Genomic DNA, 12195 nt, shown 5'->3' on the forward strand with positions numbered 1-12195 from the left:
AGGAGAAGGGGCTGGAGAGGTGGGTGGGAGGCTACTCTCTGACCACTGCCAGAGACACCAAAGTCCCAGGTACTACAGCCTTCCCCTGGGTCACAGGTAATGAATGTCCCAGGTCTTTAACACCATCTGGGGGAGGAATTCAACTCTTAACTTTTTTTTTGGAGGGCCCTGAGGTCTAAGCATCACACTGAAGTCAATACTTCCACAAGGGCTGAATTTTTGACCCGCGTCATCTACGGCTGAGAAATCCGCACAACTTTTTGGGAGAATTTTAGCTAAAAGCAGTTTAACGTTTCTGTGCTAGCTGAGCATGAAAAACGGAGCGCAAGAGACAAGAGACACTGGTCATACGCTGTTTCTTTGCCTAGCAAACCCAAAATGCAAGCTGCTTTTCAAAACTTGGTATTTTGCCATGGGCTGTATTCTCAGAGAACAACGATTTGTTTGAAGAAGTAGCAAAATTACACATAACATATATATAGCACATATATATGCAATGTGTGGCGCTTTAAAGGCACACTGAAAAGGAATTTAGGCCCATCATGTAGTTTTGTAAAAATAACCGTAACACTGGTCTGTTTACAAACCTGGTATTCTACAAGGGAAAAATACTTGTTGCGCATTTTCTGCATACTGTTTCCACGTGTAGAACTGAACGTCATTTCTGTGCTTATTCTTTTGGTTTAAGCTCCTAATCGCAGCATAAGCTGGGTCCAAAATTTTTGCTGGAATAATACATCGAGGAGGAGTCAATAATACACAGCTCTCGGCAACACAGTCGTGCTCGCGAATGCTGCCGGGCTGGCAAAATTGTTCTTGGTATTACTGCTTCTCTTCAGAAAACTGGAACTAGATCTAGTGGGAAATCACTCTATTTTGGTGCGAGCAGTGGTTCTTCATGAGGGTTTGCTGTCATTTCTCTATCAAAAACCCCCGATTTCTAGTGTAGACAAAGACTTTGCAGTCAATTCTTTTTTTTTTTTTTTTTTTTTTTCAGAGATGTCTTACAATTTTACAATTCCGCATTGTATTTGCATGTCTTGACTCTAATGACATTCTAGTTAAAAGTAAACATTCCTTGCTGCCTGGTTTGATTTAGCACAGAAATTAGACACAGTTTGTTTAAAAAGGAACTTTTAATTGTAGCTCAAAATAGAGTGAAATGGCATAAAAACTGATGTCACGGTCCAAAAATATGATTCTATTTTGAACATCTAAACGATATCTTGTCTTATAAATGCTGAGATTATCATAAAAGTAAAAGAATCAGAAGAACAGTGGAACTGCTCTTTTATAGATTGGGCAAAATCTATAATAATTTGCTTAACAAAAAGATGCCCTATGAAGATACGTTTGCTGTTAAAATCGAGATACCATTGCATACTTGGCTAAAAAGGAGTTAGCAAACATTTTCCTTTTTATCCAGCTGCAGTCAATCAAACAGTGCAAGAAGGCTATGAATGAATATGAATTAAAGTTGTCTGTGGAAAACATAAGATACAGCTTGAGCCTTGTCACAAACATCATACTTGAGAACGTACTAACATCTACCAGCAATTTGTGCTCAAGTGGTTTGTTTCCATGGTCCTGCCGGGACAGGTTTACTTCCGATGATGCTATTTAATGTAGTGACATCAGCATAAGTCATACAGCCTGGGGTAACAGCTTTCTGGTAATACCCCCTACAAAGGGGATCATGCCGACAAGGCACAAGCAGCCCCAAGGTTCTGCTCTCAGCCCGCTGGTGAGCCGACACGGATGTGAGAGCTCTGTGCGTACGTCGGAGAGCACTCAAGAGCCAGTGCCAGGAGGAAATCCCTGTTTTTTTAAAAATATGTACGGCTGCCTGTCCGTTGTGCAAAGCTTCCTGAGGCCAGACCCTTGCTGCAGCTGCAGGAAAGGTAATCCCCAATATTTTTGACTGCCTGGGGAGCCATCTCCACCCTCTCCCCTTCTCCTGCCTCAAAGTGCATCCTGCTTGGGGATGCTCTGCACCTGCTGGCGGTCAGAGATTCAGTGCAGGTGGGCTGAGAAGAGCATTCCCTGTGTCTCCTTTGCTACGTTTGTGAAAGAGGAGCTGCAATTTATCTGACACATCTTTGGTAGAAGGAAATTAAACAAATCTATGTGGAACCATCACTGGCTGAAGGAACTGAAAACTTTATCAGGGGCAGTGGCCAGAAGTTGTCAGCTCTAGGAAACAACGAAGACCAAGAAAATAACTGCATGGGCTGCAGTCCACCATGCACCTCGTTGACAGTGTTCATTTAAGCAACCCTGTTCTCCAACTCCCTTTTTTGTATTGTGGCTAGCAACACTTCAGCTAGGCTAGTTCCCTGGATCCACCAGGTGGCCACGCACACCTTTTCCTAGCACAACGGAGGGGAGAGGGCTGAGCACAAGTCACAGCAGCACAACCAGTTTGGTCATATGCAGTGTTGGGGCACCACGGTAAGGCAGGGATGCAGAAGGCTCTGGTACCTACCCCTGCTGCTGGAGGATTAAGCATGACAGTGGGCACCAGTAGATGAATTCATCCACCAATACAGTTTGCTGGTCTTGCTGACTCCATCGGGAATTACTCTTCGCTCTACATCACCAATAATGGAAGGATGACCGTTCAGGCAAGGTATTGGTAGGAAACTGAGTGGGAGGGTGTCTGCAATCTGCTACGTTGGTTTAGATGCAAAGAAAGGAGTGGAGCTTCAGGGAGGAATACATACCAGCCAGCTAACGGGGCCCAGAGGCACACTAGACATGAATGTGGCACACACTGGAGATGCTGAGTAACTGCTTTGGGAGGCTAATGCCTAGCTCTTACGGTGCCCTCCTTAGCCACAGAGCACAAAGCATTTTTGCAAAGGAAGTCAGTGTCCTTTATTGTTGGAGACACAGTGGCACAGAGAAACTTCACTGAAGTTCTCCAGTGGGGCAGAGCAAGGGGGATCCCAAATCCCAGCGCCATATGGCAGCCACAAGGTCCTTTTTTCCCCCACTGAGCAAGAAGACCTGCTGTGCCATTCACAGCTCAAAAAGGTGAAGCGATACAAGACCTAGCGGGTAGTGATGCAAGATCTAGACAGATCTGTGCTTGCGACCAAGTCTCCACGTCTAAATATTTTGTTAGTACTGCTTTGGATTTATTTACAGAGGAAACTCCTCATGATCATATTCATCCACCTTATTGTTTTTCAGGCCTCTAAAGGAAATGACTGTTAACCTTTGAGACTAAGCAGCATATGCAGCTTTCACATAGTTGTCTAGATTCCCTCTGAGGAGGAGAAAGACATCTCCAGAGGATGATTCGTCCCACCTGCTTCAGGTTGGGTGACTATCACTCCAGAGGTGTCTGCATTTCTGCACCGGATACTGACAGCACCTAGTCAGCTGGCTGAGCGCCAGGTGAATCTCAGCCTCAGCTGGCTCATTTCATTAAAGAACAAAACTCAATGAGCTGTCAATCAGTAACTTTTTATCCACTGTACCTGACCACACGACACTATGACATGAATAAAAAAATGAATGGGCATTTGATGTGCTGATCCAGGACCCCGTTACCACTTTGAACATAGGCTGCAGTTTTCTACTTTATCAGTGGCCGATAGTCTCAGCCAAACATTAACCCATGGGCTGTGATGTGTTGCTAGTTCTGTATATCTCCAGTGTTTGATTGCAGAAGGATTTCTGAAGTGTTTGGAAAGGAACTTGAGATGCTAATGTTCTTCCAGGCTTTCAAGGGTCAATATGACACATGCTTCATCATATGATTGTGTTAGAGAAACTGAGAAATCATCTGTGAAAGAAGATGAAAGAAGAATTCTAAATACTATGTACAACATTTTCTGAATATTTCTGCTTATCGGCTGCACAGTGGCTGTGCAGTGAGAATTATTAACATGTCATCGAGGTTCTACAGACAATATTGACCCAAGATTTAACCCCAGGTTGAGACTGTGACTCAGATTCCGCAAACAGCACCTGTTAAATTTGCCTTTGAAAGGAGTTACCCTACCGTGTTAGTTTGACTCCTTGTCACCGTCATAAATCCAGTGCACATTGTCAGACTAATGAGTGGACGTTTGCCACGGCCACATCCTAATCGCTATACTAATTTCATCCCCGAAGCCTCAGACGAATGATCCGCTTCTGAGATGTGAACGGGAGCGAAAACTGGGAGGGACGAGCCTCCGGCTCTCTGAGGTGTAACGAGATAAGCGAGCTGCTCCCGGGCTGACATCTGCGGTAACAATGGGCCATATGTGGGCTGTACGGAGAGGGCTGGTGACACCACGGGGACCACGCATTTAACAGATTGTACCTATAACCGACATCTTGTATAACATTTAATATACGGATAAATAAAGGCGGCAGCGGTGGTGGCAGCCCGGACCGGGCACAGAAGGGTTGGCCAGCCGAGGTGAGGCAGGGGAAATAGCCCCGCGATAACCAAGATACCCACTCCCAGGAGGAGCCGGCCGCTGCCTTGCGTTGTTTAAACTGCCCCGGCTATTTAGGTGTCCATCTACAGCGGAGTAATCACTGTAAGGACCTTCACACCTGGCTTCGGACAGAGGCAGCATGGCATTTACTTTGGTATTTAAAGATCGGCTCCTGTCAGCTAAAAGGCTTTGCTTTCGGGAGGTGCCGGCTGTGGCAGCAAGCCAGAGCAAGTTCCCTCTCACGGCTCGTTCTCATCGCTTTTCCTCCCTCGGTTTGGCAGTAGACCTGTTTGCGAAGCCACACGGTAAAACAGATCACGGACTAGATTAGGGGTGAAAAATAACCTTTTCTGCGGTTCCTCAAAATAGCTGTGGCAGCAAAACAAAGAGCTGGCAAGTCAAAGTGCCCACAGCAGGGGACAGAATTAAGGAAAGAAGGGTCAGGACCTTCCTAAGCCTGTTTCCCAGGCAGTGTCTTGCAAACCGATGGGACAAACACAGGCCTGAACGACACAGGAGTAGTTTGGGATGGGGGCAGGCATAGAAACCGTGCTTTCGGCTATGAAAGCCGAGTCCCGGTGGACGCACGTCCCCGTGGCAAGAACGGCCGTGTGCCCGGAGGGGTGACGGGCTCGTAAGCTGCAAAACTCACATTTACATGTGCATTATTTCCAACAAGGAGCAGATGGCGAAGGGGCGCTCCGTAGCTCTTACGTGAACCCCAAAGAATCCCGAATCTCAGTTTCATTTGGGCGCTTCCCCCTCCCAAACGGGTCCTGCGTTCTGCCAGGTGACAACAGCTCCCTGCCCAAAGCTGTTTATCAGCGGGGGACGGCTCTATAGGCAGTTAATTAAGGAACTCGGGGCAGGGAAAGGAGGATATAAACGTCTGTAAGTTTTACGCCAGGCAAAATGGAAGGCTTTTCCACCGCGGGCGCAAAGAGCTGGTGAGCTCTGAGAAGGCACCTTGGTGCAGCTGCTGGGGGTCACCTCCTAACAGCAGAGTCCTCTGGGCGCGGGAAGATGTACGCAAGCCAGAGCCCGGCTTTATGTAGGGTCGGCAGCTGGGATTAAGGGTTTGCCAGTAGTGCTATTGGATTCGGGAGGAGAAACAACACAGAAGAAGGATTCAGCTGAATATATCAGGGCAAAACCAGATATGGTCTTTGCAACATGGTTTTTACACTAACGCAGTTGTTTATATTGCTTATCAGACAGATATGCATAGAAAAATGTGCAGAAACATCTAGATAACCACTGCACACCCAGGTAACGCATCATTTCAATATCAACTCCTTAAAAGAACAGAGATAAAATAGGAAAAGGATGCCAGAAAACATATCCTAAAACTCATTTGACTGAATTTGAGCATACTAAACTGATATGGCCCCACTAAATCTGCTTAAATTCAAAGCAGGAGGAGAAAAAAGGAGAAGTACCCACCTCATTTAACAGAATATTGCCTCTTAAGGTCCAAACTCACAAGCCTTCTAAAGCTAGATGATTCCATTAATATCAGTGGGCTTAAAAACACCTGTCTCACAGGGACAAATACCATATTTATTCCACTCTACCAACTGAATTTTTTTCATTCTGGTTATCCAGCCTGGACAAACTAAATCATCAAAATGCAAATTCATCAAGGGGCAATTCCAGGCCTTCCCAGGACACGGAGCAGCCAGCATCCATTGGGGACGTGGTTGGAAGTGTCTGCAAAAGCTCACCTACTCTACATAACAGGCAACATATGGAAATTTCCAAAGGTGACTGCACCATCTCAGTTTGAAAACTCTTATCAAAAAGATGGAAAAAACTTCTACAGGTGAATGAAATAGAGGATTGGATGATAAATGCGATGGGCATGACCTTCCTAATGTGGAGGCACCTTTGACTGCCCTTTACTCCCCCAGTGGTGTGTGTGTTTTTCCTGCCGTCTATCAGCACTGTGGGCTCGGGGATTATAATATACACTGCATTTGCAAATATACATAGCTGGGGAAAAAAAAAAAGCCCCAAAGGCCTCTGGCAGTACAAGATAGCTGTATGAAAATGGAATAAGACTGATAGGAAAATAATCTCTTAGAGACTTTTGGTTACCAAGAACTGTGAAGACAGATTGTAATGAAAACGTAAATATGTACATTACCTGCTGTGCGGTCCCCTAAGACACTGCAGCAGTGCCTTGGTAAGGGTTACCTACCCCATACAGAAGGGCAGCAACGTCTACAGCATTTTAATTTAGTAGGGGCTCAAAAAGCTGCAGGGGCAGAAGTGAGGAGCGATGGAGAAGCTGTCAGCTCTGTGGATACCCCATCTGTCTGCAGCAAACTGCAAGCTTTGCTTTACCAAAGCTGGGAGTTACCTGCTCAAAGACGGGAGATGCTAATTAAAAAGTGCCTTGGTCGCTGAGAAGAGCAGTTGCCCATGGCCATCCTGGGAATTGAACAAAACCAAGCAGAAAGTGAGACAAGCTTTGCGGAGCAGCAGCTAGGGAAACCAGACTTCTTGGTTTTTCTATGAAAAATAGTAAATGGGTCACATGTGCAGCCTGTTTACTATTTTAAGAACTGTCTTCTCCGAAACGCTTTGAGTCTAATAAATAACAGTTGGTTTTAAGGCCAGACACTGATATCCTTGTTCCAGACGAGGTGGCAGGGTTGTGACAAATCTGCCTCACTCTGTACAAGGAGACGGGCAGAGCGGGCACTGAGGATGGGACCGGGAGAGAGCGGGAGGCTCATATGATGCTCCCCTGACAAAGGCTGAGTGCTCCGGGCCAGACATGTGAGAGAAGCACTGGCAGAAGGAGTAAAGAGAGGCTACTCACCCAAAAAAGTACAACCCAGGTTAATAACGAGTTTTAAAATTGAATAAAGGGGAACTGACACATTTCTGCAAACTACACAAAGATGTAAACAAAATGGGACCTAAAGAGACTTGTGAAGATGCCTTGCAAGGCTAAAAAGGACCCAGGCAAATTCTGATGCAGCTAAATAATGATGAATCAAAACAGGTTGAAGAAAGATACTTTGAGAAGCGATGCAACAAACAGAAGTGATAAAACAAACAAGCTTTTCAAATTATCAACTCGGGGAACACAGACACCACAAGCACCCTGTTCTCCACATCACACTTTGGACACATACTATCTCAATCGAGGGGAGGTCTTTTGCCCTTCTTTTAATTTTGTTCGTATTTGACCCCCAAACTCATATGCAAAATGGTGCAGCTTAACAAAAATGCCACAGGAGTCAACTGGATCTCATGTGGCTTTAATCACCTCAGAAGAAAAACGCCTGACAAAAGCCCTCTCTGGCCATTTATTTAGATTTCAGATATGGCAAAGCGCTGTGAGAAAACACAGAAGGGCTCTTTATGACCAGCAAAGCAAAGCTAGTTCTCGTCACGAGATGCAGAGCCTGGATATGTTTTCAGCAACCGGGGCATTAATATCCTGTTGGGAGCAGGCAGAGAGGGCAAGGACGAGGTTCTCCAGGTCTGCAGCCCAAAGCTGCCCCGCATGGGAAGGCCAGGGAAGGGTGGGAAGGGCAACCAGCTAGGAAAGGAGGCTTTCATTCGGCTTTGGAGGAAGCCAAATCGGCTGTTTCTCCACAATTATGTTGATACGTCACACTTGTTAAAAAAAAAAAAAAAAAAACCAACAAAAAACCCACAACAAAAAACAGCAGCAAAATGAAATAAGTAAAAACAAGACTCAAAAAGACCTCAGTTGCTGCATGGACTCATCTCTCAACGGTGGCCTTTGCGAGAAAAGCAGCAAGTGATAAAGGCAAGAACTTGGCAGTTCATAAAGACAAATCTCTTTTCTTAGTAAGATTGCAGGCTATAAACTAACAAAAAATGCTATCAAGAAGATTAGAGCCTTTATTTTCCACTTAAGCCTATACTGATAAGACAGTTTTTACAATAGTGTGCTATGCATGTGATAATAAGAGATGTCTTTAAAAAACAGCATATATTTCAAGCTTCAATAACGATTATATCTCGGCTCTTGACATTCGATGCTGGAAAACTCTTTAATTAAGTAGGATAGCAATGCTGATTTAAGATCACGGGCACAATGGGATTTAGTGACTATTTCACAAAATTGGATTAAAAGGGAAAAAGAGATACCTCCCACTTTAGTAAGACCGAACGGATTCAATTTGAAGGCTCATATTCCAGGGGGGAATGAGATAAAGGTGTCCACTTCATCTGCATTAATTTTAGTCTCATCCCTGCTAAAAATAGTGGAAGTCTCTGCAGTTAAACTCCATGGAAAACATTACAATCCTACCATCTACAGATGAAGTCTTAAGACATCTGCCTATCAAATACTACCAGTGTTCTCCACTCACCCACCCTTACATGTCAGCATGAGGATGTAGAAGGCTGGAAATTAATAAAACTAAATGCAATGGGATGCCCCGAAATCTCAAGGCTTCTAGAAAACAGGTCCAGCTGGATTATATTTTCCTGCACCAACAGTTTAGACCAGCAGATTTCACACATTTTTTTTTTATATTATTATTAATAAACAAGAGGCTTTGAAAATTCACAGCTATGGTTTTGTCGATTAAAATTAAGATACAGCAGAGTGCTGAGTACATATTTTTGCACAGTGGTCATATGACATTCCTGACAGCCACGCTTCAGAAATGCTGGTTTAGATGAAAGCACAAGGCAGAAATTTAACCACTTTTCACTTTTAAAAAGCTCCACAAACTTTTATGCCAATGATTAGATTGCTTTTACAACAACATTGGTAAATCGATACACGTTTCAAACTCTCATAATTTCCCAAAGCCTTCAGGAATCACAGAGGAGTTAATTCTGGAGCTGGCTGGCTGGCTGGGGCTGCCAGTTTCTATGGAACAGCGATGCCCCAGACTAAGATCTATCAATCTGCAATTTAGAAAAAAGGAAAGTATAACGTTATAGAAGAAATCATTATCACAGGGTTTATCAGGAGGGATTCTAGCTGGCATTGATTAGCTGCATCGGAAGGGTACTTTCCCCTCTTCTCATTAGATACGTTGTGCCATAGATAAAATAGATCCCTTGGATTACTTATGCTGTAAAGATTTAGAATAAAAAGGTTTTCATAGCCCTTACAAATAAACTGCTCGACGCCATCAAACTAGCTAATTTCAGATACAGAAATAACGCAAGTCCTTCATTAGGGCACCAGTTGTTCAATGACATTAGCTTAATCTTACCGATATTATCGATCTATTCAATGTTTGCTCCGGTAAGCAGTCCCATGGATGCGTCAAAGCAATCTTTTGAATTGACTATTCAAAGAAGCTGGTCCATAAATGGTAAATCACTTCAAGGATTTCAAACTGAAGTGAGCTTCCCAAAAACAGAGTTTTATATGTTTCTCCAGGCTTAGCATTCTCATCTCCAAATCTGTATTCATTGTCCCCCAAAGTCTGTAGATGTCTCTTTCTTGGTGTGTTGTCCTGTTCCTCTCCTTACCCCCCCAAATGTCAACCTACTGCGAGCTGGTTCCAGCAGACAATGAGGAGAGGTGGCATTACCTGCCCTAACATACTGCCACACTACCGCAGTGACGACTGAAGAGAGGAACACGTGAGGCTGGCTGCACACGCAGAGAAGACCCTTTTCAGCTTAAGCTCACCTATTTTGGACAAAGGTAGGAAAAAAGACCGAAGAGAATCCTCCACTGCTCAAGAAACTTTCTTTTTCTTCTATAATGCAAACAGAACATGGATGAGAGAACTTCTAGTGTTCACTGCAATACATCGGACAGAGGTGGAAAAGGCAACTGCATTTATCATTATGATTATTAAAAATAAATGAAGTGGCAAGGTTAAAACCAATTCACCTTTGTTTCCCACTTACTGTAGCTATTTATAGCCAGGCAAAGTACATGGAGGATATTGTTGCCGCTCCGATTTTGAGCTAACATTCAGCTAATGCTCGTGGAAAGGAGGCACATGATGCGGGGCCATGCGGCGTTTGGCTTCATGTGATCAGGGATGCGCAGGACATCAAGGCAGGCCACTAACTGAAAGAGCACTAATCAAGAAGAACAGGGAGAAACCTGTCACAATAACAACATCACATGTTCCTTGATAATGTTTCAGTGGAAACCTCTCCCAGCATATTGTGCACTGCCTTTGCATCTTGAAGAAATTCAACTGTGAATGCTCCAAGCATTTATATAAAAGATTTCCAACTCTCTTTTTTTTGTCTCCTGCAAAAACGATACCCAAAGACACCTGGAAAATTTGGAGTGCACTAAAAATTTAAGCATTGCAGCTATTTTTTTTCCCTCTACCTAGAATTAATTTGATGAGGCTAGCACCTAGTGAGAAATACGATTTAAAAATGATGTTTGGTTTTGAAATTGTTGGTGTGCTAACAAAAATGTATTCCGTTTTGCAGCAGAGGAAGGATTCACCCATCAAAAGAGACTGGCTGTCAGAGATGAAAGAGAGTAAAGAAATGGAGAGAGCCATTTTAAACATATAAGACAAGACTTTCATCTCATGCTGGACCATATGGGACAGTGCTATTAACCTTGGGGAAAAAAAATCTGACAGTACTGCAAGAGAAAAGAAGATGAAGAAAAAAAAAAAAAAGAAAGGAATAATTTACCTTCAATAACTTTTCTGATCTGTACCGGCACGTTTCAAGAAGACTACATTTATGCTTTTCCAGGGGTGAAGGTTTTGCCATGTGTCCCCTACATCCTTCTGTACACCCAGAAGTGTCGGTAGGGGTTTTCTGACTGTGTGTCCTTCCCCCAGCTGCCTGCTAGGGTGCTGCCTGTGGGTACCCGGGCTGCAGTGGGCGAACGCATGGATGTCTCCTCTGCCTGGCTCACCTATATACCTTCCTGTCACCTCAGCAGCGTGTGACACTGACTGACAAAGTGGTGTCAAAGTCAGACATTTCTGTAGTTTGTATTATTTCTGCCTGAAGAGCGGCTCTATTCTGGCTCTGTAGCTACAGAAGCAAGTGCTCCCAGATCCTCCTTGTCAATCGTCTCATCGGTGCTTGAAAATCCCCCTCTGTGGGATTCCACAACCTCTACTCTGCAATGCATTGTAGACTAAATTCTCCTTACTCTTTGCAAGTGCTTTCCTAACATTTAAGCTATTTCTTTTTTTTTTTTTCTTTTTTTTCTGAGAACTAAATGGATTACTTTTTATCTTGCCCTTGAGGGACATGAAAAACAATTGCTCACAATCCTCTTTGTAAGAACCTTTTCCATGTTTAAGCTCCCTGTCAGTTTTCTCTTTTCCATACCAAACCAGCCAGTTCTTTCAATCCTTCCTTTTTTGTCACAGGACATACTTTTAAGTCTCACTTCTGCTGCTCTGACTGACCCTTAATAGGTGACAGCCCAGAGTGGGCACAGTTTGAGATCTCAGCGGTCGAGCCAGGGCAGAAGCGTTACCTTTGGTGCACATACAATCTGCAGTGACACTTCCAGAAGCTGCAAGCGAGGATTTTAGAGCTCAACAAATGGCTCTGTACCTGCCCTTTGAGGGATGCTCCTTCTGTTTCCAGGCCCTGTGCCCAGCCTGGCCAGTGCCACCCCAGCCCACGCTGTCCCCTGGGCTTACCCAGCCCCACAGCCCTGACCCCTCCTCGCAGCACTTATCATAGCATCATAGAATCATAGAATGGTTTGGGTTGGAAGGGACCTTGAAGATCATCTAGTTCCAACCCCCCTGCCATGGGCAGGGACACCTCCCACCAGACCAGGTTGCTCAAAGCC

The sequence above is a fragment of the Charadrius vociferus genome, unplaced genomic scaffold, assembly GCF_000708025.1.
Source record: "Charadrius vociferus isolate BGI_N301 unplaced genomic scaffold, ASM70802v2 scaffold134, whole genome shotgun sequence".
In the NCBI taxonomy this organism is placed as follows: Eukaryota; Metazoa; Chordata; class Aves; order Charadriiformes; family Charadriidae; genus Charadrius; species Charadrius vociferus.